Source organism: Rhineura floridana, chromosome 2 (assembly GCF_030035675.1).
Source record: "Rhineura floridana isolate rRhiFlo1 chromosome 2, rRhiFlo1.hap2, whole genome shotgun sequence".
NCBI classification, from domain to species: Eukaryota; Metazoa; Chordata; class Lepidosauria; order Squamata; family Rhineuridae; genus Rhineura; species Rhineura floridana.
The window spans coordinates 115,100,677-115,128,542 of NC_084481.1; the positions used below are offsets into that span (position 1 = coordinate 115,100,677).

Genomic DNA, 27,866 nt, shown 5'->3' on the forward strand with positions numbered 1-27,866 from the left:
TTTCAGGCTCTTCGCTCCACTAGCCTCTCCATTCTAACTCATCATATGTGCCATGAGTTCATAACAAATCATGATAAACTCGCTGCACCCATACAGACAGCAGGCTACTCTCCTCCTAACCTACCACATTCATTGCTTTGGAGCTATTTAACATTCATGCAATGGAACGCTCCAGTAGGAATTTTCCTTCTCTCTCACTCTGGCCGCCACCCCCAGATTTCTGATGGCCTAGACAAGTTGTAGTGCAGAACTAGAACCACTGGCTTACATTAACATTTCTACTGTACTGCTTTGACTTCAGTTGAAGATCCCTTGCATATGCACAGAAGAGTTTTCATTCACAAAATGCTGTTTAGAGCTGTAACTAAAGAGTATCATTTTTCTATTGGGTTTTGAGTTCTTAGTAACTTTAAATACTCTTTTGAACATAAGTGGATATACAAAGTAGACAAGCTGGATAAGGATTACCAGTTGTCTTATCCAGATGATGGGTTTTTTTTCCAACACCAGCAGAAATGATCCAAAAATTATAACTAGTTAATCTCCCTGTGTTAGTCAGACAGATAAATCACATACTCTCTACTGTTAAGAAATACATACCATTTGAAGGTCGTTCTAGAAGACATTTGGTCTCTTTTACAACTGGAGATCACTGAGGTTAAGAGTTGACTAAGCTAAGTCAACTAGAACATCTATTTCAGGGAATTATGTGCCAACATACATTTCATTTGTTTTATTTTAAACATTTATATACAATTTATCATGTACAGATCCTCCTAAAAACAATTTACAAAATGTGTGTGGTGGTGGGGAATAAAAAATATGCTTCATTTTAGAAACATGTACGCAATTTAACAGAATAACAGAATGGGAGGAAGGGCAGGATAGAAATTTAATAAATAAATAATAGAATATGACTGCAATAAACTAAAGCATGGGTGAATAAAAAACCTTCACTTGGCACCAAAACAAGAGAGACAGCACCAACTGAGCTCCTTTGGGGCAAGCTACAGAGGTGGAGCAACCCAACAAAAAAGGCTCCATCCTGAGTCATGCTCCATTTTGCCACAGGGAAAACAGGCATGAGGGTTTTAATACCTGTGCAGATTTCATGTGGAAAGATGTGGCTCTTGAGGTATTCTGGTCCTGAGGTATTCTAGTCCTGAGCTATTTAAAGCTTTGGAAGTTAAAACCAGCATCTTGAATTAGGGCAGAGAGAAACCAAGAGCCAGTGAAACTCTTTCAAGACTAACACGTTCCATATGCCAAGTGCCATATTATGTATTAACAGTAGTTTCCAGCCTATCTTTAAAGGCAGCCAAATGAATGACTGTGACTTATCTTTGTCTAGGAGCCTAAGCTGGTGGAAGGAGCTCTGTGGCTTCTTGGGGCTCTGGAGAGATGGCTGGATCTAATAACACCCACAAACTCCAAAACTGATTCCTAATGGGAAGTGCAGCCAGATCCAGAAGAGGCCACTGCTAGGGGGAAGATTGAGAATGGTCAGAATGTTCCTTCCTTCTTGGCTACTTTACATCTTCTGTTTTTTTTGGTAACAGTACAGCAAGAGTTAGGCACTAAGGCCAGGAGTAGCCAACATGGTGCCCTCTAATGTTCTTGGACTCCAACTCTAATTGGTGGCTCTACTGTCCTTCCTATAATAGCAATGGTGTCTGAATGAATGGTCAAGAGCTACTTTACATTGGGATCACTCACCAAATAGAGAGACTTAACCAGGCAAAGTTTGTAAACTGCCCTGTGGCCATTTTGTAAAGGGTGGTATAGAAATCCTTCAATAAAACGAACAGAGTTGAGCTATAGCTCTAAGAAAAAGGCAAGGCTTTTCGTCAAGACTTGCAGGTGTATACACAACAGCAGCCCACAAGAACATTTGCCAAGCTGCTTCTCCCTGTGTACCTATGACTGGAGGGCTGGCCCTGGCCAAGCATGCATGAATAACTAGCATTTCCTAAAAGACTCTCAGATATAAAATGCCTTCTAAATTCTGAGAAACATTTTTTCCTTGAGCAAATGTATGGGGAAAAAATCCTCAACATGTTTAGGACTCTTCTAGGAATTTGCTTAGTCCCTGGCTGCACCATACCCAAGTAACACACTCCCCTAATGAGTACAGGAGCTTACAGCATTTGAAGCTAATCTGCCCAGTGTGTTTCTTTCCCCTCATTTGCCTCTCAGAAAAATTTGGTGCACTCAGCAGATAGACATCTAAAAAGCTTAATAAGATTTTTTTTCTTTCAGACAAGGAACAAAATTAATTCTTTTTGGTATTAAAGACCCCTGATTTATGTAGAACAAATGTATGTGTATTAGGACCTCTGAATGCTCAGTCACATATTAAGAGAGTCGTAACGAGAGCCTTGTAAAAAATATCCTTCTCCTTTCATTTCTTGTAGGCATGCTGTTTCCATTTTTGTACTCATTTGACCGCATTATCAGAATGGCCATTTCTACCAACCCACATCTCTGTATTCAGGGTGACGTTGTATGACATTAGAGGAGATGAGAACATTCCTGTCACAAACAATGGCTTTAGATTATTGCACTGGCTCGCATGACAGGGCTTGTAAAATTCACATTGCCTATGGTTCACCCTGTAGGCTTTGATGCATCTCAGGATAGAACATCACCAACAAATTAGTGTTTCTTTTAATGAATGTCACTGCTAGGTCCATTTGCTGTAAGGTGTTTGTCAGAGAATGAGGACACTTCCCAAGTACAAGTGATACGAATATAAGCTACTGTGAGAACAGAATGCTGGACTAGATGGGCCATTGGCCTGATCCAGCAGGGCTCTTCTTATGTTCAGGTCACAACCCCATTCTGTGTGTCAAATTGATCTCCAAGCAAATTTTCAAAGGGGAGGGACAATAATGTTGATATCAGGTTGAAAGATCTATATTTAAAACTCGAATTCCAGCTCAAACACCACATGTGTTTATGAAGGAGACAGAAAAGATGTCAGAATGAAAGTTGGGAAGCACATTCAGAACACAGTTGTTCGTTTCAACTTTGTCTCCTGCATTAATTTTTCAAGGGGGCCAGAAACCTGTAAAACTCACTGTGATGTTATATAGTATCTCCCTTGAACACTGACAGGATCCAATATGATTATGACATAATTCTCCATTCCATGTTGGACAACCATTTTCAAGGGGAAAAGGAAAGAAGTCAAATATATTGTAATGCAGTATCTGAAGTGAGTCTTTACTACAGGTGTGCGGAACCTTTGGCCCTCCAGATGTTGCTGAACTACAATTCCCATCTGGCCAGAGATAAAGGGTTTTGTAATTTAGCAACATCAGAAGGGCCAAAGGTTCCCTGCACCTGCTTTACTAATTATATTGAGGTGTGCCTGGGACTAGGTTCCAGTTGACTGCAGCTAATGTGCATATCCCTTTTCTTTCAATCATTACTTATATCTATCAACCTGGTTTAAAAGAGAAAGACAGAACATCAAAGCAATAAGGGTGGTAAAAAATAAATCCAAATATTCAGGTCTGCTCTGTTGCTATGATTGATTATAGAGTGTTATTACTATTAAGGTCTCTGAAAATAAGTTACAAAGCTAATGAGGGAAACCCATTTGTGGAAATTTTTGATACAGATGATTATTCTATAAAGCCTAGAATGAACGCTGTTTTGAAACAACATTGTCTGTTCTTCCTTGCTTTCCCCTATGCCTGAAACTACCTCCTGAAATTTTTGCATGGTGTCACCTCTCTCCCTTCCTCCCTCACTTCACATCCTTGCTCAAACCTCACCTTTTCTCTTTGACTTAACCCCCTAATTCTCATCCTCAACTGAAATGAAGCCTAAATGTGTTTATCTGCACTTGCTTATATTTGTCCCTTGTTACTCTTGCCTCTCCCTCTTTTCTATTTTCTTTATTGTCTCTCCTGTGGTCAACATTTGGACTGTTAGCAACTTGAGACAGAGTCCTGTCTTCTTGTTTCCATAACCCTGTAAAACACTATGAATGCTGACAACACTCTATATCATCATCATCTAACTGTGATTGTTAAAAATTCCCAGGCTCTCAAAAATGCTTGGAAATTGTTTAGAACCACAATATTAGAAGCTCACCTAGAATGCATATCACAGATCAAGGAATGTACCATCAGTGCTAAGAGGACACCAGCATGGTTAATGAGCAGAGTCAAAGAAGCTATTAGAGTCAAGAAGGCTTTCTTTAGAAAATGGAACTCTTGTCCAAACGAGAACAAAAAGGAACACAAATTTTGGCAAAAGAAATGCAAGCAGATAAGAAGGGATTGCTAAAAAAGAATTTGAGGAGCACATTGCTAAAAACATGAAGACCAAGAACAAAAAATTATTTAAATATATTAGTAGCAGGAGACTGGCTAGAGTTCTTTGAGTGTATCAACAAGCATACAGATAGAGGTGATCCAATTAGCTTTTAGTAAAGTACCAAAGACTCTTGAATAAGCTTAGCAGTTGAGGAGAAGCCCTCTTGTGGATCAGTAACTGGTAAAGAAACAGAAAGCAGAGGGTAGGAACAGACAGTTCTTCCAATGGAGGGATGTGGAAAGTGGAGTCTGTGATGCCCTTCCCTGGCTCTCCCTGTCAGGTTCCTACCTGCTCGTGGCTACTGCCTTTCACTAGGCACCACCAGGGACTCCACCAGTCCAGACTGTCCTTTTTATGGTTTCTCTCTCCGCTCTAGCACAGATCTCAATAGACCCCCCTGCTAGGCAGCACCACCAGTCACGTTCTACAACCAATGTTCCCAGAGACCTTGCCTGAGTCTGTCTATCCGGTTACATTCGTGACTGCATGTGTATGCTGTTCCCAACCTCCTTGTATCAATGCAGATAACTCATAACTCGGGGTTGCTCTGGATACTTATAATGTTATCTTCTCCTCTTCACCGCTGCCACCATTTGTTACTGTTTCCCTTCAGCCTTGGTCATTATCTTACCCTCCCTTCTGGTCTGTGAAACCCCAGCCAAGGATCAGGCCTTTGGTAAACCAAAATAGTATTTATTAAATAACATTAATAACAAGATAACTTTGATAATGATCTACAAACTTATGGTTTCATCTATTACTGTGATATTTGACTTGTTACTAATCCGAACTCCACCTCCCTCTTTCTCCACACTCTCCTGACATACACCAACTCACCCCCACCTCCAAACTCCACCAAAACAGCCCACTCACGTCCCCCAAACACCTCTCAAACCACCCACTCACGTCCACCCAGATTCAACTGTCATCCTTCCATTTATACTCTCAGCCATCCAAACACTCAGCCAATCATCCAGCATTCTACTGCTCATTTACTCCCCCCTCCTCTTTCATTCCACTTACCACATATCTTCTATACAAACAGCACTTACCATATATACATTAATACAGGAACATCACATTCCCCCCCCCCTTAAAAATAACGGCAGAGTATTATTCCTGCTCTAGGATTCATACGCCGCGTTAACAATGAAACCAAGTGTTTATGGGGAAAATGTCTTTTTTGTTCCTACGCCTGCGTCACGTCACTGCAGTCCCGGCCACTTGCCTTGAAAGTCCATCGGCCAATACATTGTCCTTGCCTTTTATGAACTTGAAGTCCACTTGATAGTCTTGTAGAGCCCAGGACCACCTCTGCAGCATAGCGTTATGATTTTTCATAGTCTGTAACCATAACAAGGCCCGATGATCCGTCGTCACCGTAAATCTTCGTCCCCACACGTATGGGCGCAACTTGCTCAGTCCCCACATGACCGCTAGGCACTCCTTTTGGACCGACGAATAATTCTTCTCCCTCGATGTTGGCTTGCGACTAAGATACGCCACCGGATGTCTGGTGCCTCCTCTCTCCTGCAGCAAGACGACTCCCAGCGCAAGGTCTGACGCATCCGTAGCCACGATGAATGGTTGCTCATAGTCTGGTGCTATTAATATAGGTCCTTGGCACAAGGCTTGCTTCAGAAGATCAAAAGCCTTTTGACATTCATCCGTCCATACCACACGTTCAGCACTCTTTTTCTTTGTCAGCTCATGCAAGGGGGTCGCTATTTCCCCAAAATTTTTCGGAACCAGCACAATACTTGAGGCCCAGGGACTGATGGATTCCCTGATCACTCCTAGTTCCAGCATATATTCGACCTCCTTTTTAATTTCACTCAAAACTTTCCCATTCACACGGTACGGAACAGATCTGATTGGGGCATGATTTCCAGTATCAATGGAATGTCTGGCTATACTGGTTCGGCCAGGTTTATTACTAAAGAGCTCTCCATAGTTTTTCAAAACTCTCAGAATCTCTTCCTTTACTTCTTCTTTCACCTCCTCCAACCATTCCACTTGATCTACCCCTCCTTTGTCTTTGCTTTCCTGTACCAAATCTGGAAGTTCAGGCCCACTTCCCTCAGGGAATAAGGTAACTTGCAACACCTTTGCATCCCTGGTATGGTAAGGTTTCAACATATTTACATGAACCACTTTGTTTTTGTTTAATTGGTCTGTGGTAATTACATACGTCACTGTGTCAAGCTTTTCTCTTATGGTATATGGTCCCTCCCAGTTAGCCTGTAATTTATCATGTTTCCTGGGTATGAACGCCATAACCATATCTCCCACATCATACACACGTTCCCTGGCTGTTCTGTCATACCAGTAACTTTGCTTCTCCTGAGCTTGACTCAAATTCTTTTGTACAGCTTCCATCATCGATGTTAATTTGCTGCGGAAGTCTAATACAAAATCAACTACAGATGTTTTGTACTCTCCCGGGGTTCCTTCCCATGAATTTTTTAACAGTTCCAAAGGTCCCCTCACTTTTCTAGTGAACATCAGTTCAAAGGGTGAGAAGCTCCTGTAAAGCCACAAAACAAAAAGTTTCTTCAAGCCCCCTGAAAACAAGGAAAACAGTAGACTTGGTGAACTCCATGGGCAGGGCCGGCTCCAGGCATGTGGGGGCCCTTGGGCATCAGCTTGCCCTGGCCCCCTGGTAGGTGGGTGGGTGTGCACACACGCGCCCTCCCCGTGCCCCCCTACGGCCTCCCTACCTGTAGTCTTTACCATTGCCCTTAATGAAGATGGTGGCCGCGGTTTCCCTAAGGGAAATGAAGCCTCCGCTGCCATCTTTGTTGATGACACACGTATGTGCTACGCGTGCACATTTCTGCCATCAACTAAGATGGCGGCAGCGGCTTCAGTACCTTAGGGAAGCTGCGACCGCCATCTTCATTAAGGGCAATGCTAAAAAGCCGGCTGACAGGTAAGTGGGGGGGCATGGGGGGCACAGATCGTGGAAGGGGAGCGGAGGGCCCCTCAGGGGCTCTTGTAGCTCCAGGGCCCTTGGGCCAGTGCCCAACCTGGCTGCCCTTTAAAACCGGCCCTGTTCACATATACACTCATGGTGTCTGAACTGGCAGTGATTGACTAGGAATGAGATCTTGGGGTCATAGTGAATATCTCAATGAAGATACTGGCCCAGTGTTTGGCAGTTGTGAAAAAGATGAATGCCATAGTACGGATCACTAGGAAAGGGATTAAAAATTAAATTGGCGATATCATAATGCCTTTCTATTGATCTGTGGTGCGACTGCACTGGACGTACTGTATACAAGCCCTAGTTTCACTGTGGAATGGCAAGATGGAGAGGGCCATTGATACAATCACTCTAACATGCCCTGTCCAGCCTCATGGAGTCCAGGAAGCTCATTCATTTTCTGAGGAGCTCCAGGGAATGAAGCAGGCTGGACTACAGCTAGAGCTTCAGTCCTAGCACAAATCTGACTGCATACATCTACCATATGGCAATTGTGGTGGCAAAAAGCACACCTCTCAGCCTCTATTCCATCATCTATGAATCACCCAGCAGAGCTGTTTACAGTGATAAATTGGCTGGTTCAGACCAGTGCTCCTTGTTAATGACAGACCATAACAGCCTGCTGTGAAAGATTTGCAAAGCACCTTGAGGACAAAATCATTTGGATCCATGCTGAACTTGATACCACAGTTAGTTAAGGCCCGTTGGAGGTCCCTGGAGCACTGTCAAATTTCACACTGGGATCAGTTCCATTGTTGCAGCCTGATGATCTTGACAGGCCATTCATGGTAGTGAGGAAGGGAGTTGTGTCCACTGTCTTGAACGAGGCAGTGGTGCGGCTCCTGTTGAGGCCTTCCTTAGATCTAGAAGTTTTAGAAAACTACTGTCCAATCTCTAATATTAATATTCCCTCCTTGGGCAAATTGATTGAGAGGGTAGTGGATGGCCATTTGCAAGTATGCCTGGAGGAAGCAGATTTTCCACACCCATATCAATCTGGCATCAGGGCTGGTTTTAGCACTGAAATAGCCTTGGTTGCCTTGATGAATGGCCCTGTGGGGGACTTCTGGCAGAGTGATCTGTAGGAGGAGGAGGAAAAAGAATGGGATCCTGGGGAGGGGCCCAGTGTACTGAAGTGGGATGGGGCTGAACCAGGAGAAGGCTTCAGCAGTTTAGATGGTGACAGCTCTGTCTTGTAGTTCCATTTACAGCTGAAGATGCACCGTTCAGCCCCTGTCCCTCTTTGAAGAAAAGCATGGTGTATTTCCTAGATTTTAGAGTTGACACAAAAGTTCAGCTCAGGCTGTAGAACTTGCTATGCAGAGAAACAATGTTTTGATTAATGGGTGTATTCAGGAATAACAGTTGCACTAAGTATAGTAGAGATAGCTTTATGGATCCCTGCAGGAGCTCTCTTCCCGAGGTCTCTTTGGAGACTGAAAATCTGGAGGGAAGGTATTAACATGATCCCTCATTATTAGGTTGGCACTGGATGTTGGCATTTCTCTTCTTGAAAATTGGTTCAGCTGGACTGTGATCTTCAATGGCCAAAAATAAGATCAAGCAATATCATCCAAATAATGCTGAAGAATGGGTAGATCATTACCAGGTGATTCCAAGGGGCAGCCAGGTAGGGCACTGGCCTCAGGGCACCTGAAGCTACAGGAGCCCCTAGGGGCCCCTCTGCTCCCCTTCCACAATTCGCGACAAGATCGCTGCCGCGGATCGCAGGGCGGGAGCTCCGGAGCTCCACCATTCCCTTCCTTAACTTACCTGATGGCACGCATGCGTGCTGTGCGCTCGCATCCCTGCCATGAACCAAGATGGTGGCAGAGGTTCAGCTCCTTAGGGAAACCTCAGCCGCCATCTTTCTTAAGGGCACCGCTGCGTGCACAACCGCAGAACAAGATAAGTTAAGGAAGGGAATGGCGGAGTTCCGAAGCTCTCGCCGTGCGTGAGTCGTGGAAGGGGAGCGCTGGGGTCTGGGGCAGGCTTTTGCCCAAGGGCTCCAGTGTGTCTGGGGCTGGCCCTGCATGCGCGCGCACATGTATGTGTGTATGTGCACATGCATGCCAGGGCCCAGGGCAAGCTGGTGCCCAAGGGCCCCGGCATGTCTGGGGCCGGCCCTGAAACTATGTATAAATGCATTATTTTAAATATAGCGACGGATGAAAGGGTAGAATTGCATTTAAAGAAATGGAGCAACTTCCACAGGCATTTTCAAGAGGACCACTAAAAGCACTGGGAGTGTTTTTACATCTATGAATTTAGCCCTTCTAAGGAAATTTTCTTCAGTGAAAAATCCGTCATAAACTTTGAAACAGAGAGAATACATGAACGTATAATTCCTAATTCTTCCCAAATCAAAGGCCAAGAGCAGTAATTATCTCATTCTGAGATTTTACACCCAGATATACTTTTAAATTAGGCAAGAAAATGGTTTCAGTTAAATGCAAAGGTCATGAGCTAATGTTCTCATCTGATCTGAATACAGAAATTCAGTTGAGAGGATTTGGAGTATGATGCTCATGTAAAAATTGCACCCCTAATTGTTTGATAGCTTGTGATTATGGCTATTACCTGGACTATTCATAAAAGCCTTGACATTAGAAAGTATGACATTTGGGATGGATCCAAAGTTACCTCTGAAAAGCTGCTGACAAGGGTTGGGGGCTTCTAAGCAGCAATGGGTGGGTGGTGAGAGGGCTGCAGGAGGAACAAGGAATTAGTGAATTGGACTGTGAAGACCAACCCAATTGTGTTTGCATTTTTACAATTTGTAGGGCAGTACAATATCTCAGAGAGGAAGTCAGGTGTCCTGCTCCCCTGGTACATTCACTGTAGTTGCCCAATTTCCCTGCTTTTTAAAGCTTGATAGAAATATCTGTGGGCTATAGGTACATTTCTTAAACCGCAAGGTTTTTTGCATATTAGTGAATTCAGAATGTTTTCAAACAATAGACCTTTGGTTAACCAGTTCAGGGTCTGTTTAATTAAGATAGGTTTCTCTGGAAAACTAAGGCTGTTTTGATTATTTGTTTACATCCCTGTTATTTGTAGACACCTTGATCATCTGCAGTGAAAAAGGTACATTGCAAAGGCTAAATATTGGGCTACAGTGTTGTCATTTGGCAAAGATCAAGTTTCCCTTCCCCACAGTGAACTGTTGCTTCATCTTGGATTTTTGCTGTTGAGAACCAGATCCCCAGATGCTACTTTTACTTTTCCTGCTGCAATGAAGGGTCCCTTCTAATGTTACTTTTGTGGTGTGGGAAGTGTCCCTCTCTGTACTGTAAATATTATATCAGAGCTCCTGTGAATCCATTCCTTGCCTCCTTTCTGTGCTAGCATTACACCTCCCAGAACTGGAGCTAAACTAATATGAAAAGAAGCTACTTGCACTCCCCCCATAAAGCTGAAGACTCATAAAGGCCTCCTATTGATCTGGAAATACTAGTATTATGTTTGTTGTGCAGGAAGGAGTAGGGTGGATCAGTCTATTTTTAGTCTGTGTCTCTTCTGCATATGTTAATTCATAAGTCTGTGCCATCCCAGTTATGCAGTAATCTGCAATTTTTAAAAAATGCATGAAAATGTGCATTTAAGTATCTTTCAGTGTCTTCCCCCCACATTGCTAACTGTATTTTATCTGAGAACTACATTGCAAAATTCAGAGAATTCTAATAGATAACCATGTTCTGATCCACACCTTAGTCTGAGAGATGTAGACCAGACCAGTTCATCCTAGAATTCACAAAAAACAAATTCCTCAAACATTGCTAGAAAGGAACGATAAAACAACAGTTGTGAAGGTAACATCTGAAAGGGCCTGCCCTGATCCTGCTTCAGTTTAGGAACTGGGTGCTTGATGGCCCAGGCATTCCTAAGTGCAGCTAATATTTTTAATGTATATTCATAATTAACAATATACATAATTAACATATTCATAAATGAAAATGTAGATAGCTCTTAACCATTTTGTATTTTCAACTAATGGATGATATCCAACATTAATGGACCCAATGAAATCAGTGGATGCAAGTAATATTGGATGTCACTGCATAATCTTACAATTTCACCAAATTAAGTTGATTATGTTTAGTGATTATTGCTTCCAGATTCTTTAAAGCTCCAATTCATTTTAAAATGATCCCTCTTCTCATACATTACATGGAACCCCTCCCAAGCACTTTTTTCAATGGAAATTATTCCAAATATATTTTCATGAAATAGCAGCCATTACCTGTGACAACTGCTGTGTTCCTTGTTTGTAAGTAGGAAGTGACTGTTGATGCATTTGCATTCTTCCAGAGGCCTTAACTTATAATTATGTTTTATCATGTGGTAAAGTGGATAAATCACTAAGCAGTGGCCAAATGTTCAATTAGCCACAGTGGTCTGAGCCAATTAACAACAGCAGGGATTACAAAATTAATTTATGATTGGGAACTGAGGCTCTGATTCAACAAGATTTAAGGTATTTAATAAAAAGAATCTCTGGTTTCAGATGGGATGATCAAGATAAATCTGTTTCAGTGCCTTTGTATTAAAGCTCTTTTATATATTAAAGCTCTTTTATATAGAGGTTTTTATTGTAATACCAAAACGTTTCAGCTTCCGCCTTCATCAGCTGCCAACATACAAATGCTGTTACCAAGGTGGCAGTTATAGAGCTTTGAGGATGGAATGCTCAGAGGGGCTTCATTTGCAGAAGCTAAGTGATGCTGGTACTGTCCTCCAGGTCTAGGCCATGTGGTGCCAATGTGTCCAGAGAGTATAAAATATCACACACACATACACATGTGCAGTAACTTATGAGTAACTTTGTCTCCATTCATATAAGGTTAGAAACCCATGTATTAGATCTGTGTGTAACAAAATACATGGAAGTAGCTTCCATGCAGGAATTTGTAACGAGTGAGTGAAACTTCAGGGAAATCAGCAATTTTGTGCTTGAAGAATGAGTGAAATGTTCAGTATAGAGAACACAATTGTCTCACCTTACCATTGTGGGAAAATTGTTGTGCCACAAATGATTTCATATTTATTTGTTTATGAAACCCATTGGCAGATTTGTAGGCAGTGATTATTTGTTGTAGCAATTGGGTTACTGTCAGGCCCAGGATGTGACTCAGGAACGAGACCAACAATTGTAGTTAATTCGTGTTTTATTAGGGTAATGTCCAAACAAAGACTGCGTTTTCTCATGAATCAATACAGGGATACAGGTCCTGCGGCATTGGGAGAAAGTTGACAGAGCAAGGGACTTCTTCCCGCCTGTTCTTTAAGAAGGGGCCAAACGGGCGCGCAATCTTTCGCTCCTCCTTAACTGCCCCTCAGGTACTGCCTGCCTTCCCCCCCTTCTCTCCTGTCTTTTCAGCTGTCTGCGTGTGCGCGGTGAGGGGGGAAGCATCACCCCCTCCTCTTCTGAAGTTTCCGATTCCAGGATGGGGGATAGGGGAGGGGCTGATGGTAAACTGCCTCCCCGCTTTTCGGCTGTGAGCAGCCCTCCCTCTTCCCCCTCTTGCTCTGAGCCTGAAAGAGGGGGAGGCGTGAGAATGTTCAGGGAGGGCTCAGGCTCCCCGTTGCTAAGCGACCTTATCACTGGCAGTTCCTCTGTTTCGTCTTTGCTCCAAAGGGGGGAAGTTCCTCCCCCTTCCCTCTGCCATCCATCCGAATACTCTTCTCCCAACTCTCCGAGATCCAGCTCCCCGGGATTGGGACCCCAGCTCTGCCTTCTGACAGTTACCTTCTTTCATAGTTGCAGCTGGGGTAGCTCAAGCAAAGGTGCCTTCAGTTTATATGTGTACATCAGTGTTGTTATCTTCTCTTAGCCTAAAAATAAATAAAAGACTATCAAAAATCAGATTTCTAGGGTAGACTTGAGGTAGCTCAAAGAAGTCTACTTGTTCTGGCATTTAACGGATTTGGCAACTTTTACAGAGTTGTCAGCCACCACATTCCAATAAAACTTGGTGGTGTTATAAATAACTGCAGTCCTATAGTGCTTTCAAGGCAGTGCCGAGCTCCATGACTTTTCAAAAGCTGTGTAATGAATAAATTGGTGCAATGATCTTCAGAGGCATCAGAGACCTTGGAACGGTGATCCACTTCAGGGATCATTGTGACCTTGGCGTCCATTCGAACTGTAAGATAAAATCTTTCTAATACTTGAGATGAACAAGGCTCCTTACAAAACAACAACAACAACAACAATAATAATAAATTTATTAGTCGCTCATCTGGCTGATTACCCAGCCACTCTGAGCGACGTACAAAGCAAAAGCATCTAATACATCAAGAACATCAAAAAACTAAGCAAAAAAGCTAAACAATAACATAGAGACTATGGCTTCTCGTCTGTATAGTCCAAAAAGTGTGCCTTCTGATGGAAACTCCTGGTGTGAGTCTTCCCACCCTAGCACAAAGACCGGTGTGGGTGATAGTCCATTTGCAAGACCGAAAAACGACACCCCCTCTTGATCTCAGCATCCAGCATCCAGTACATTCAGCAGAGAGTGGGGTGCGGCAAACAGACCCCTTGAAGTCGCGACTAACAGAAAAGTGCTCTTCAGAGAAGCCAAAAACGAAGGCACTAGAATGTAAACATTGCTGACATCAAGGCGAAGCAGACAGAGGTCGGATGACAGAACAGCAGCGGCTGCAGGGGTGCTCCCCCACCCCCAGCATTCACCGAAAGATCATGGCAACAGTGTGGTGTCTCCCAGGGACAGGCTGCAGTGCCAGGCCCGCCAAAAGGCCGCAGCCCCAGCCCATCTCCAGCTCCCATTCGTGAAGGTAGCAGCGGCAGCGGCAGCGGCCTGGCGCAGTTGTAAGCACCAAGCAGCGTCCCGGGCCACACCGACCGCTGGTGTCCCGGTCAGGTATGAGGGCGACAGCATAATGAGGGGGGAGACTGCCCCGTATTTCCAATTTGTAGCCTCCGGCAAGGGGAATATGTGTAAAAAATTTACCCCATAAAAGCCGTCAGTAGTAGAGCTCCCTCGTCCGTAGTTGTTGCACCTCCGCCATCTCAAGTTACTAAACAACAATTTGAGATCTTGGTTTAGACTGATAAAGTATCAGAATTACGTATCTGCAAGGCCTGATAGGCATCCTACTTTTGAGTTAATGGATGATGTTGGGAATCAATGCTTATGAGAAAGTAGAAACGGTTCACAAAGCCTGACTGCCTCAGGAATTCATTCTCATTCTCAGTGCCTGGTATCCCTGGTCAATACTAGTTTCAATGTCAAAGAGAGAGAGAGAGAGAGAGAGAGAGAGAGAGAGAGAGAGTAACATATGAACCAATATTCAGAGGGGGTGTCCAGGGATAAGGGACTTGTTTTCTTCACTCACTGGAAGACAGCATGAAGTGCTCAATGTTCTCTGAAGGGAAGGTTGGGCACAGTCAGACTGAAAGATCTGTAGGAGTTACAGTCCATAAGGATCATGAGTGATATCCAACATACTCAGAGTAGACTTATTAAAATTAATGCGCTTAAGTCAATTGATTTCAGTGGGTCTACTCTGAGTATGACTAATGTTGGTGATCACTCCATTATCTGAGAATGCTAGATGAATATGTGTGTGTGGGTATATATATTTTTTCATGTTGTGTAAGAATAAAGAATTAGGTTCTTGGAAATGTTCCTGAAAAAGGAGGGGAATAAACTTGGGAGTTATCTCCAGCTCCTACTCATTCTGAACAAAAGTGCTGTTATAAACCCAAGAAAGAACTGAAGCTTATTAAACAGTTTGTAAAGAAGGCATTTCTTGCTCTTCAGTTAGAAAATATGATGTTGCCATGGAGAGGATGTGCCTTCAGATTTATTCTGTGGATATGTAAAGGAATGCCTCTTAATTGCCACATTGTCACTCTTTCTCATGGTCATCTGTCGTCTCTGTTCCTGTCTGTCAGCTCTTTTTGCATGTTTATTTTTATTACTTTAAGAAAGCTTCTTCACTTGCTCTTTTATCTTATTTTACCTCATCATAGTCTCTTTCTTCTCATTCTCCAGTGCCATTCTTTTCTCCCCCCCCCCCTTAAGCTAACAAGACATTTTCTCGCTTATCACAAATTATACAGCCACAAGAGTGGCTGTATACTATAGCCAGCATGGATTTTTCACATTCCGACATGTTAAGTTGAAATATCCCTCATGCCATTCTGCTGCTTCTCATAAGCTAATTTCAAAACAAAATCATACAAATAGTCCTGAGCTCAGAAATGCTTGCCTAACAACCCTCTAAATTTTCATGGCGATACACAAAACTCTCAGAAAGAATCCAGGTTTTAAAGTCTGAAACAGGAGTAAGAAAATCCAGATCCTGTTGGACTTTTTTCTGTTGAAATTAATTAAAAAATCAGCCACGTTCAGAGTCTCTGTAATCCTATTACTGATTTTGCCCCATACTTTAACCACTTTTGCAGCCACCACTTACCTTAGGCTCAGAGGCACGTTACCAATTCTTCCAAGCTACACAGGATGTAGATTGGACTGTGAAAGACCAACCCAAACTGTGTTTGCATTTTTACAAATTTGTAGGACAGTACAATATCGCAGAGAGGAGGTCAGGTCTCCTGCTCCCCTGGTGCATTCACTATAGCTGCCCAATTTCCCTGCTTTTAAAAGTTTGATAGAAATATCTGTTGGCGATATTTACATTCTTAAACCGCAAGGGTTTTTTGCCTATTGTTGTTATATGCCTTCAAGTCGGTTATGACTTATGGCGACCATATAAATCTTTTTGGATATATTCATAGGGTTTTCATGGTAAGAGGTATTCAGAGGTGGTTTACTATTGCCTTCCTCTAAGCCTATGGCACCCAATATTCCCAGGTGGTCTCCTATCCAAGTAGTAACCAGGCCTGACCCTGCTTAGCTTCCGAGATCAGGCATGTTCAGGGTAGTATGGCCATATGCTTATTGCCTATTAGTGAATCTTTAATCTCTAGCTTTCAGGGGATAGAGGGCTATAAGACGTCTTAAAGCATTAAGCTGCTACTGCATTTTCCTTTTTTTTTTAAAAGATGAAGGGTAGGTCAAATAATATACAATGTTAATGACAATTTTTATTGGAAGATAATATAAGACAATTAAAGTGCTACTTTCCAGAGAGTTCTAGCTATAACTGAGGAGAGCAAAGTTTTAGGCACTGGACTGTCCACATCTCAGGTTTTGGCTTTATGCTGCAGAAAATATAGAATGTTCACAAGAATGCAATTGATGAGTTTGCTACATCTGTGGCTTCTCCCCCCACATTCAATGAATGGCTTTGATCTGTTCTTGGAGTGGGGCCAGGGGAGTTAGAAGGCAGCGATAGGTCTCCTGTCACCAAGGCCTCCCTTACACAGATGTATCCTGTCTTCATTCTTGTGCAACATGTGTATATGGCCATTGAGTGAGACATGCCAATTTGAAATGAGGTCCCAACTATATAAATCCATTCCATTAAAACCCCTTTCCTTCATGTTGCATGTTTCTATAACCTCAGGGATTGGATATAGGCAAGGCTACTTCAGCATAGTCTAGAGAAGGCAGAATGAAGCAACAATAGTCTGTACAATAGTTTGGGGTTGACGCTCTGCCTAGGACAAACACTGATGCTGTTACCAGGAGGGGACAGCTTTGTTTGGAGGTGTTGAGCCCCAGCTCTCTCACGAGGCCCAGGGAGGGAGAAGGCATGAGTTTCAGGTTCCCCAGCAGTTAGAAGGCACAGAGGAGCCAGTAGTTGTTGAGTCTTCTCAAGACCTTGGGGAAGGGAGTGAGTTTGATGTCGTGCCAGTTCCCATGAATGACGCTGCCTCCGAAGAGGACAACACACAGCCCCCGGACATGCCAGTAGAGCTGTTGGGCGATGCTTCAGAGCGCGCGGTAACCCCCCCTTTACCAAGCGGCTTTGGGGATGCTTCAGACGCTTCTCCGCCCCTGACTTCGAGCCTGTCACCAAGGTACTGGTTCTTTCAGATGAGCTACTGGAAGCAAGCCCCCCTTCACCTTGCTCTCGACGCCGTGAGAAATGGACAGGGCAGAGGGAGAGCGTGTGCAGGAGCCAGAGATTATGATCCAAGACTTTCCCTATTTAAGGCTGCCGCTTTTTGATTAGGGTGCTGAGTCAACTTCCTTCATACGTTGCAGACCATTTGTAGAGTTTAGTTGGGGAATTGTAGTAAGCTGGCAAGGGGAATCCTATGAAGCATGCTGCTGTCAATGTATCCATTACTTTAATAAAACAAGAATTACTTGCACCTGCGTCTCAGTCTTGTGGCTCCCACTCTGAACAGGACAGGAGGGTTCATTTTGATATGAGAAGTAGAACTTTGGTTGGGGTTGGGCCTCAGGAGTACAGTAATACCATGCTCCAGAGTCAGACCTTAGAATCATCACAGAATTTTCCATTCACTTAGAAATATTCCACAAGACATAAAGATTTGAATGTGGAAACATATCCTGCAGTTCACTGTGTATATGAACCCTAAAGATAATTTTTATGAACTGATATTTAAGTGGTATTTGACTCTACATAGGATGAATCAAATATATACACGTGTGGTAGATAAATGCTGGAGATGCAGCTTGGATAGAGCTAACATACTCAATTTTTTCTGGACTTGATCTAAAATTATAAATTATTTGGTTTCCATAGTAACTGGTGTTGCTTGCGTTAACCATAAAAAGAATAAACCTTTTTTGATTTTTCCATGCCCATGTCAGTTTTCCAGATCTATGAAACTTCTGGTCTGTTCAATAGAAATATGCAAGAAAGATATTTGTTTATTTAGCAATCTGTGTACTACCTTTCAGGGTTGTGTAAGCCTCTCAAGGTGCTTCACATGATAAATAAAAAAAAAAAACATATTTCACAGTAAAAATAACAATTCAATTTAAACACCAGCAGTAAAATAGAAAATGGTACTGAATGACTAACAGAGCAATCCAAAGCCCTGATCCACTGTGCTGAAGGGGGTTTGGGTGGGGCAGAGGTGTCCCTCCACGTAACTCCACTCATCTTATCTAGCAGCGAAGCCCCACCAATGACGAGCACCCCAATGCACCTGTGCAAACAGCATATGGGCGGAAGCTACTGTTGGCAGGGTTTGTCTGAAAGTTTCCTTGGCTTTTTCCAGAATGTTCCACTACTGTAGATCTACCAGGAGAGCTCAAATGCAGGGTTTGTGAACACTAATAGAAAATGAGTGGAATCAAAAGAGAATTATTTATAATACATGAATGTATGCCATGGGGAATGCATTTCATCATTTGCAGTCATGGATGACAGGCCAGTTCTCCTACATTTTGCAGAGTTTGAATAAAATACCTATACAAGGCAGTTTCTATGCCGTGCAAAATATTGCTGTACAGTATTTACCAATAAAGCATGTTGCATTCAAATGTTCAAAACTATGATATAGAACCAGTTCTATTAATCTGCAGGTAAGTCACACTTCATTCAGCGGGGCTTCCTCCCCAGTGAGCGTCCACAGAATTGTTGCTTCGGCTTCCTAAAATCAGGTCCTGGGATGAAAGAATGAGGTTTGAATTACAAACAGTAATCAGCAACGTTTATTTGCTTTCTGCTAACTAAGCACTTCAAATATACACCATTGCGATCTCTGCAACACTGACAACTATTTATTTCTTACATTTTTTGTCTGACCCAAGGAACTCAAGGCAATTTACATGGCCTTCCCCTCATTCTTATGCTCAAAACATTCTTATGTTGTAAATTAAGCTGAGAGAAGGAGACTGACCAAAGGCCACCCAGTGGAGTATTAGGGCCAAAGAGGGATTTAAGCCCCGATCCCCCTGTCTAATACTCTATGCCAGGGGTGAGAATCTGTTGCCTTGCATCAGCCCCAGCCACCATGGCCAATGGTCAGGAGTGATGGGAGTTGTAATCCAGGAACATCTGGAGGGCTGCAAGCTCCCCATTCCTGCTCTATCCAGCCACCTGAGATTATGTAGACCCTTAACAGGAGTCCAAGGGCTGCATATCTGCCACCTCTCTGCTGCTTTTCATGATTAAAGTACTTTGTTAGCTGCTGCGTCTCGAAGACTTGGAAAACGTTTTGGGAGTAAGCCAGATTTAGGCACTTCAGGGTAGTAATTTAGAATTTATGAAACCCGTGGTAGATTTTATTCTGGAATTTATTCAGGTTCCTGGTTTGTTATCACAGTTTATTCAAAACATATGCTCCTTTTCTAACAGTTTACAATTTCTTGGAGGAATGAGGGCAAGGGATGTGTGGGAAAGGACCTGGTAGTAAATCATCTAATTGATGAACAATGCTATTAACCATTGCTCTTACTTTAAATAAGGACGCTGACATATTAATGCTATGAGGAATAATCTCAAGCAGCCAAACTGGATGGTAATATCTTCATTTCTGTTTCATGTCTTCATTTGTGTTTTAGCTTGCTGAAAGACATTGTCGGGGGTGGCCAACATGGAAAAAAGTGACACTATCTGAAGTGGGACACCAGTAGCAAACAATAGTTTGGAATTCATTTTATTCTCATCCTTGATTAAAATTTTGTTAGCAGTCTTTAAAGATATTGACGGGGCAGCTCTTCAGGGTTGAACAATCTAAAGAGTTGCCTTCTTGTTTCCATAGCAACTCAGCATCTCCATCCTTTCAAAGCAGCCCAGCCTGCATCATGTACTGCAGGGGTATTAGATTCAGCAGAATTACATTAACAATCAAGTGTCTTTCCATTTCCTAACCGCTTGCTGCATGAAAATGGGCCGTGCTGGCATTTAATGAAGAAAAGAAAGCAAGGGAGGGTATGAGTGGGCACTCTCTCCTAGAAAACTAATTTTTTGACTAATTTTTCTCTCTCTTAGATTTGGATTTTTCATAATTGATCAAAGAGAAGCAATTTGCCTTTTTTTGATACTGTGCACTTCTGAAAAATCGTAGCTAAACAAGACACAACCTTCTGTTTTTGACCAGCTGACAAAATCAATATTTGTTGTATGTTATTTTTTCTTCCAACTTTTATTATTTTCAAAAACACAATGAGAGAGATTCCATAACAAAAAGAGAGGCAGAAAAAGACAACAGAGAGATAACCAAAACAGCACCTAAGTCAAACAGGTACAAGTTCCCGCTCAGCTCCCTAGATGACCTTGGGACCATCATCTTCCCTCCAGCTAACCGACACTGCAGGGCTGCTTTCTTGCGGGGCTTGAATGCTTGCAGGGGTGCCTTCCGCTGCGGCTGGGCCTTACTGGGCCCACTGCCCTTGGCCAAGTACTGCTGGTGGTGTTGGTGGTGGTTGTCATAGTAGCGGTGGTGGTGGTGGTGCTGCGTTGGCGTCTTCATTGTATTATGCAGTTTTTACATTAGCATTATGGCCAAGGTCTCAGTTAAAGGATTTGTTGGCAGAGCAACTTTCTAGAGCTCCACATGTATGTAAATCTTGCTTATGCTCAGAAATGCAGCTCTATTGGTTTGCCTATTTACAATTGTTAGAAAGATATAAAATGGATAAGAAAATGTATGGGTTTGAAATAAGTAAATCTGATTTTGAAATAGGTTTGTGTACAAATGATGAAAGTATAATTGTGAAAATGTATAAACTCTTGCTGAAAATGGATATGGAAGAAGAACAAGTAAAAGAGTGTATGGTAAAGTGGGCAAAAATTTTGGTTATAACATACAAATGGATCAATGGGAAAATATGTGGAAAAAAGGCTTGAGATTTACATTATGCTATAATCTTAAAGAAAATTTCTATAAAATGATGTACCGTTGGTACATGACTCCAGAAAAGTTGTCAAAAATGTATAGTAACGTTTCTAATGTTTGTTGGAAATGTAAACAACAAGAAGGATCATTTTATCATATGTGGTGGTTGTGTAAACAGGCAAAATTATTTTGGGCACAGATAGGTAGGATGATGCAAAAAATCTTAAAGATAAATATTCAGTCAAAGCCAGAATTTTTTTATTGGGTTTTATGGATAAACAAATAGAAAAGAAATATGGAAGAATAATATTATATATGATTACGGCAGCAAGATTATTATATGCACAAAAGTGGAAAATGGAATCAACACCAACAACAGAAGAATGGCTATTGAAATTAATGGACTTAGTAGAGATGGACAAATTGACATGTTTACTTAGAGAAAAATCGACAGATACATTTCTTAAGGAATGGGAGCCTCTCTTAGACTTTTTGTTGAAAGATAAAAATGAAATGATGATAATGGGATTTGACGATTAATTAAGATAGACTATGGAGAAAAGTGATCTTGTATGTATTTAGGGACAGGTTTGATATCTATTATATACTTATAGCTGATCTGTGACAAATCGGAAGTCAAGTTTTTTATTTTCATTTCTATTGTGTTATGTTTTTTTATTTTGTTTTGTTTGTTTTATGAAAATTTGAATAAAAATTATTATAAAAAAAAAGAAATGCAGCTCTATTCATGTGTAGAATCTTCCATGTTCCCACCCCCATAATCTTGTTTTGTATGTAGTATTCTGATCCTCATACTGTCCCATCCTCTTCCTCTAATCATTAGCACTACTCTCTGTCAATTTTGGTCATGTTCCATCTTCTCATAGTATTTCACAGAATATCATACACACCTTGTGACAGTTAATTCTATGTTTCATGAAGATCTTTCTTTTAAATTTCAGCAGGGTAGCTGTGTTGCAGCAAAAACAACAGAAGAGCCCTGTGCCACCTTAAAGATTAATAAATTCTGGGGACTACAGTGAACTAACTGCAATCTAATGAAGCGGACTGTAGCCCACAAAAGCTTACACCATAATAAATGTGTTAGTCTTTGAGGTGCCGCAAGACTCTTTGTTGTTACTTTTAGGAATGTACTTTTATTTTTAAATTGGTCAATATTCCAACAAAATGGATAATAATATAAAACTGATAATAATTTTTACATCTGCACTCATATTTTATCATATTGTTATCCAATATCAGTAAAATCCAAAACATTATCCTATCTAGGCATGAAGGATGGGGATGTAGCCACACCCCTCCATTTAAAAATGCATGAGCTATGACTTACAGCAACTTTTATGTGGCCAGATTTCTATCAAGGTGGATTCATGTTGTTGTTCCATTTTACAGCTGGGGAGACAATTTGCTTGTTGGTTCAGAGTATAATTTATTTAGTGGAAAACCAGACATGTATTCAGATGCTAATGTCAACTCTCTGCTTGTTCTTATCAGCAGAAAGGTGGGGGAGAGTATGTTTTCTCATTGGATTTCTGGCACTACTAGCCCCATTGAAGCAGAATACAAGAATAGCCTTTATTTTTCGACAGCAGTGTTTCCACTTCTGGTTTCAGATGTATAGCTGAAATAAAATAAATTATTGAATAATTCTGTACCTCAGAAAGAATGTGTGTGTGTGTGTGTGGAGGGGAGTGTACCTTACTAACAGTAGCAGCTATATCACTGAGTCGTCCTTTTATGTCTGAAGCTGGAGTTCCCACATTGCTACTCTAGGTCTTCAAATGTCAGCTGAATAATACATGGATGGAAGAAGGTGTTGCATAGTTTTGAACCTGATGCCCCATAACATGTTCAGTGTTAGAATCAAACTACATGTGATGCAGGAGAACTATAATCTTTTCCTCATTTGGTTATTAATTAAGGAATTTCTATACTGCACCTTCAACAAAACAAATTCCTATCCTGGTTTACAAAATATATAGATTAGGGACTTCCGGGAAGGGTGACTTCGCTTGTGCCTGCTTTTGAGACGGGCTTTCGCCGCAGAAGAAGCTTATTCAGATATAAATCAGTCAGAACATTTTTTTTTGACTGATGAAATTTCTCCCAGGCAGGGAGAAACGTAGAGATCAACCTCAAAAGCCTGTTTTTGTTGGGAGGACTGAATTTCATTAATTTATGAGAAAAGGTCCAGCCAGCAATGCCGGACGGACTTCCGAACAAGCTCTATCTGATTAATGCGATACGTTTATCTTTTCTTCAAAGAGAAAACGGACTAACAGGCAAGCACCCTTCTTTCTATTATTTTTTTTACTTGGTTTAAATTGTTGCAGCAAAAAGAGATTTGTCAAATGAATCAGCTTTAAAGAACTTCTGGGTGAGCTATAACTCTTCTCTGTTATTCACGAAATTAACAGCTTATCTCTGTTTCTATTGCAAAAAGCTGTCCTGGAAGTGCATTCTAAAGATATAAACAGAAGAGGGATTTCTATTCCGAGGAACATATTGTCTGGGACTATTCTCTTTTGGGTCTATTTTATTTTGACGAATCTGCTTCTTCACGACGCCACTAACTGTTTTGATGCTGGGAACTAAATTTGTTTTGTATTCTTGAACATAGAGAGATAAGGCAGGCTGCTCTGTTTATACTGTGATGTCATCAAGCCTGGAATATTAACCCAATTGTTGCTGAAATAAGAAGTGGTTCTTCTTTATTTTTGTTTTGTTTTGTTTTCGTGGTTTTAAAAATGGCAATCAAGAAAGTGGCTGAGAATCTGGAAGTAATTATGTTTCAGAAAATAATGGATGAGATTGAGATAACGAAACAAACCCTGCGACAGGGCAGTAAGGAGCTGAAAATGGAACTGAGCAAAATGACGCAGGAGCTTAAAGAAATAGGGGATCCTGTGAGAGAGGAGAATGAGATCAGAGATGAGAAAAGAAAAAATAAAGGGAAGATACAAGCCCTGGAGATTGGAACAAATGTGGAATTGGAAAAAGATCTGGAGTTTATGGATATTAGAAATAAAATCTACTGTTTGGAATTTAACGTTATCTCTGAAGAAATTAATGAAGATATTAGAGATAAAGTTATCAGTGGCTTGGATAATCTTCTGGACTGGAATGATGTGATGGAGCTTGATATAGAGAAAATCTATGGAATTAACTGCAGCCATGTGACAATGGAAAAACTCTCAAGAGATGAGCCAGTGCATTCTGTAAAAAAGAAGAACAGAGATATGACTTTACAACAATATTTCAGCAACTTATTCAGAATTGATGGCAAGAAAATATTTGGGATAGAGGAAATTCCCATCAGACTCTTATTATATGACTATGGCTATGACAGCAAGATTATTATGGAATACTGATAATGGAAGATTGGACACTGAAATTACTGGACTTAACAGGACTATTGAAGATGGAAGATGGAATTAATATGGATAATGGAATAATGGCTATTGAAATTATTGGACCTAACAGATTTTGATGAGATGGATTAATCGATATGTTTATTTGGACTATGGTTATGACAGTAAGATTATTATTATTATTAACGAGATGGATTAATCGACATGTTTATTTGGAGAAAAATTGATAGATATATTTCTTAAAGAATTGAAACCTCTCTTTGACTTTTTGTGGAAAGAATAAAGTAATGTTTATGAGATTTGATGATTAATTAAGATAACTACTGGAGGAAAGTGATTTTATAATATAATTTAAGAGACAGGATTGTTATATATTGTAGACCTATAACTGATTTGATCTCTGACAAATGGGAAGTCAACATTTTATTTTTTTGTTTAATCATTTTTGTTTTGTTTTGTTTTTTGTCTTTGAATGTTTTATGATTTTGTTTTGTATGTTTTATGAAAATTTGAATAAAAATTATTGTAAAAAAAACCAAAATATATAGATTAGGATCTCTTTTTAAAAAAGCAACAGCAAACAAAAAATACCCCTCAAAGTGAATAATTGTCATGGAAGGAGAAATCACATATATGTGGAAGGTAATTCACAAATTCATAACTAATGGTAACATCATCATCATCAACAGCATATCAGAATTACAGCGGTGAGGGAGAGTTAACTGGCATAGTTTACCCTGCAATGGTGGTGAGATATTAAGGAAATGGTGCAGAGGGAGAGTGTTAACCAACTATCCACCCTCCTTCAGCTATTTTTGTTTTTGTTGTAAAGTGGACTGTGCGATCACTGATCTGCTGCACCATGTCTAGTTTGGTCCTCAGTAATCCTACTGTCTTAATTAAAGTTAAAATCTCTTCACTAACTTAAAAAAATCATTTATTCCAGCTTTCATTTTCTTGAATTGAAGAAGGATGATTCTGTGGAAATTATTTTTAAATCTTTTTAGCTGGGTTATAATAATGTTCTGTCTGCTGTCAATTTGTGAAGTATTAGGTAGCTGTTTCAATTTTGTTCGGTTTATCTCATGAATTGGTTTGTATTTTATTTATTGTAAGCTATCTTATTTTTACCCTGAAAGATGTACTAATAACATTTTATTAAATGAATGAATAAAATATATTGTTTATTTGTCAGGTGTGCATGGAAATATATTATTATAGTCTTTTCCCCATGTTCTGTTGAAAACCGTGCCTTATTTGCTCGTCACCATCAATGTTATTTGATAGCATGGTTGCTCTTGATTAATGGATTTTCCTCCCAAACCTCACCATTCATTTTTGTTGACATGTGTAATAGATTATTCTCTCTTCTAAAATACTGTAAAGGGCTTCCTCTAAATCCATAACATTTTCTGTTAGCTGAGGACCAGGGAGACCCAGATTCAAATCCTTACTGAGCCATGACATTTGTTGGGTGACCTTGAGCCAATGACTGGCCCAGTTGTAATATAACATGAAACCATTGATTTCTACTCTGTGACTAAGCTAGATCAGAAGCTTCTACTTCGAGTTTTAAACTACCACAGTACTTGGCAAATTGGTTTGTTTAAGTAAAGGTGCACTAAAAATTCTACCCTACTTTCATGGCCCTATTTGCGTACTTTTTCGGCAACAAATTGCTCAGCCATCATTTGTGGGAATTGAGCTGGCAAATTGGTAGTCCATGACATTCTTCAACAGTGCCTCTGGAAGTCAGCCATGACTTCACAGTGTCATATCAGAGGCTCTCTCTCTTTCTGTCTCTCTCTCTCTGTGTTAAGGCTGCCAGGTCAGAAGCATCCCAAACCCTGAGATTTCAGGGGCAGGCCCTAGTGATGTTGGGGGTGGGCCCAAGTGATGTCATATGGGCAGGCCCTAGTGATGTCATAGGGGTGGGCCCTAGTGATGTCATTAAGCACGATACATTAAGCATCAATCACAGTTGCTTGGAGCATACAATTCAAGCAAAAACATTTCTCTGATTGGAAATTAAGATATAAATCTTAACTAAAAGATGGAGCCTGGGTAGGGAACATTTAATCTAGCCTACTTGCTTTCAGCAAGAAGAGTTAAGTGCCTTCAGGCCAGGCCAGTCACCAGAAGGTCACTGTAGGGACAAAGGAGCTTAGTGTTGTGGAGATGTTAGATGGGAGCTTTGGGGAGTAAAGATGGATGCTCCTGAAGGCTGCAATTCTAAACACACTTACTAAGGGATTAAGCCCCATAGAACTCAACAAGACTGACTTCTAGTAGATATAGTTTGGATTGTGCTGTTGGTAAACCTTGACTAGGGTTCCTCTACAAAGACATCCATATCCAAGCGGGGTTGGCAATCCCCTGCCTGGAATGCCCTGCCCTTTTAATGTGGCTGCTCCAAACTTCTTTACAGATTTGACCCTTCACTTCAGAAAGAGGTCTGAGAAATGAGTAAGAATAAGAAGTATCTTTTAAAATTGTTCTTTTCCATTCACTCTTGAATGCACATCATACCTAGGGCAGATCCACACCATCCATTTGAAGCACATGAATCCCACCACAGAATCATGGGAATTGTAGTTTGTTAAGGGCGGTGAGAACAATAACTGTGATAACTGCCGCGCTGGGCTCCTGCTGGGAGGAAGGGCGGGATATAAATCAAATAATAAACAAACAAACAAACAAACTGTGAGAGGGAAGCTACACTGCCCATGTTTTTTGGGGGAAGTGCCCTTTAAATGCCCTTTAAATGTGTGCTTTAAACTTTTCCTGTATGTAAATCATTTTAATTAATTTTTCAAAATGGAAATGAGCTATAAAGTATAGTGGGTGACCATGGGCTGCTCACCATCTCTCAGCCTATCTGCCTCTCAGGATGAAAACAATGGAGAACCATGACCACCCCAAGGAAGAAGGGCACACTTAAAATGTAGAGGAAATAATCTACAACCATAGTGTGAAATCAAATACTTATTGGGACACAGTATGAAGAAATATTTATATATCCATGACTATCAAATATGTTTATTATTTACACAACCTGTAAAGATATTTACAGTGCAATCCTATGCTTGTTTATTCAGAAGCAAGTCCCAATGTATTCAATGGGGCTTACTCAAACAGGGAAGTGTGCAGAGAACTGCAACCTCAAGTGATTAGGAACTTGTTCTTTCAACAAGCCTTTTAAGCTGAGTCCTTATCCCAGTCTGTGTTGGAATTGCTTTTTAATATGTTTTTCAACCTTTTCTTTTTGCAAAAAAAATGTTTTTGAAGCTTTTAAAAAATATTTTTAAAGATGTTTTGTTTTAATATATTTTAAAGTCTATTTTTAATGATGTTTTAAAGTGTTTTTAGTGCTTTTGTTTGCCGCCCTGGGAGGAAAGTTGGGATACAAACAAACAGAGAAACAAATAAACTTCATTCACCCACCCCAAAATTCAGAACCGTG

The 27,866-nt window shown here is 40.9% G+C and overlaps 1 protein-coding gene and 1 pseudogene across 5 annotated transcripts in view; one reads left to right on the top strand and one right to left on the bottom strand.

The window, feature by feature from the left end:
- Positions 1–27,866, top strand: part of SERGEF (secretion regulating guanine nucleotide exchange factor) — a 143,619-nt gene that overhangs the window by 111,215 nt on the left and 4,538 nt on the right. Inside the window, exon 12 of one of the 5 annotated variants that reach the window (XM_061610228.1) lies at positions 20,165–20,815. The exons of 3 other annotated variants lie outside the window; for them this stretch is intronic. The gene's annotated coding sequence lies outside the window, so the exon portion shown is untranslated. Of the gene's footprint in view, positions 1–1,351; positions 1,837–20,164; positions 20,816–27,866 lie in introns of those variants that run through there. One more of the 5 variants, XM_061610226.1, reaches the window with a different exon arrangement.
- Positions 16,134–16,242, bottom strand: LOC133378589 (5S ribosomal RNA; annotated as a pseudogene).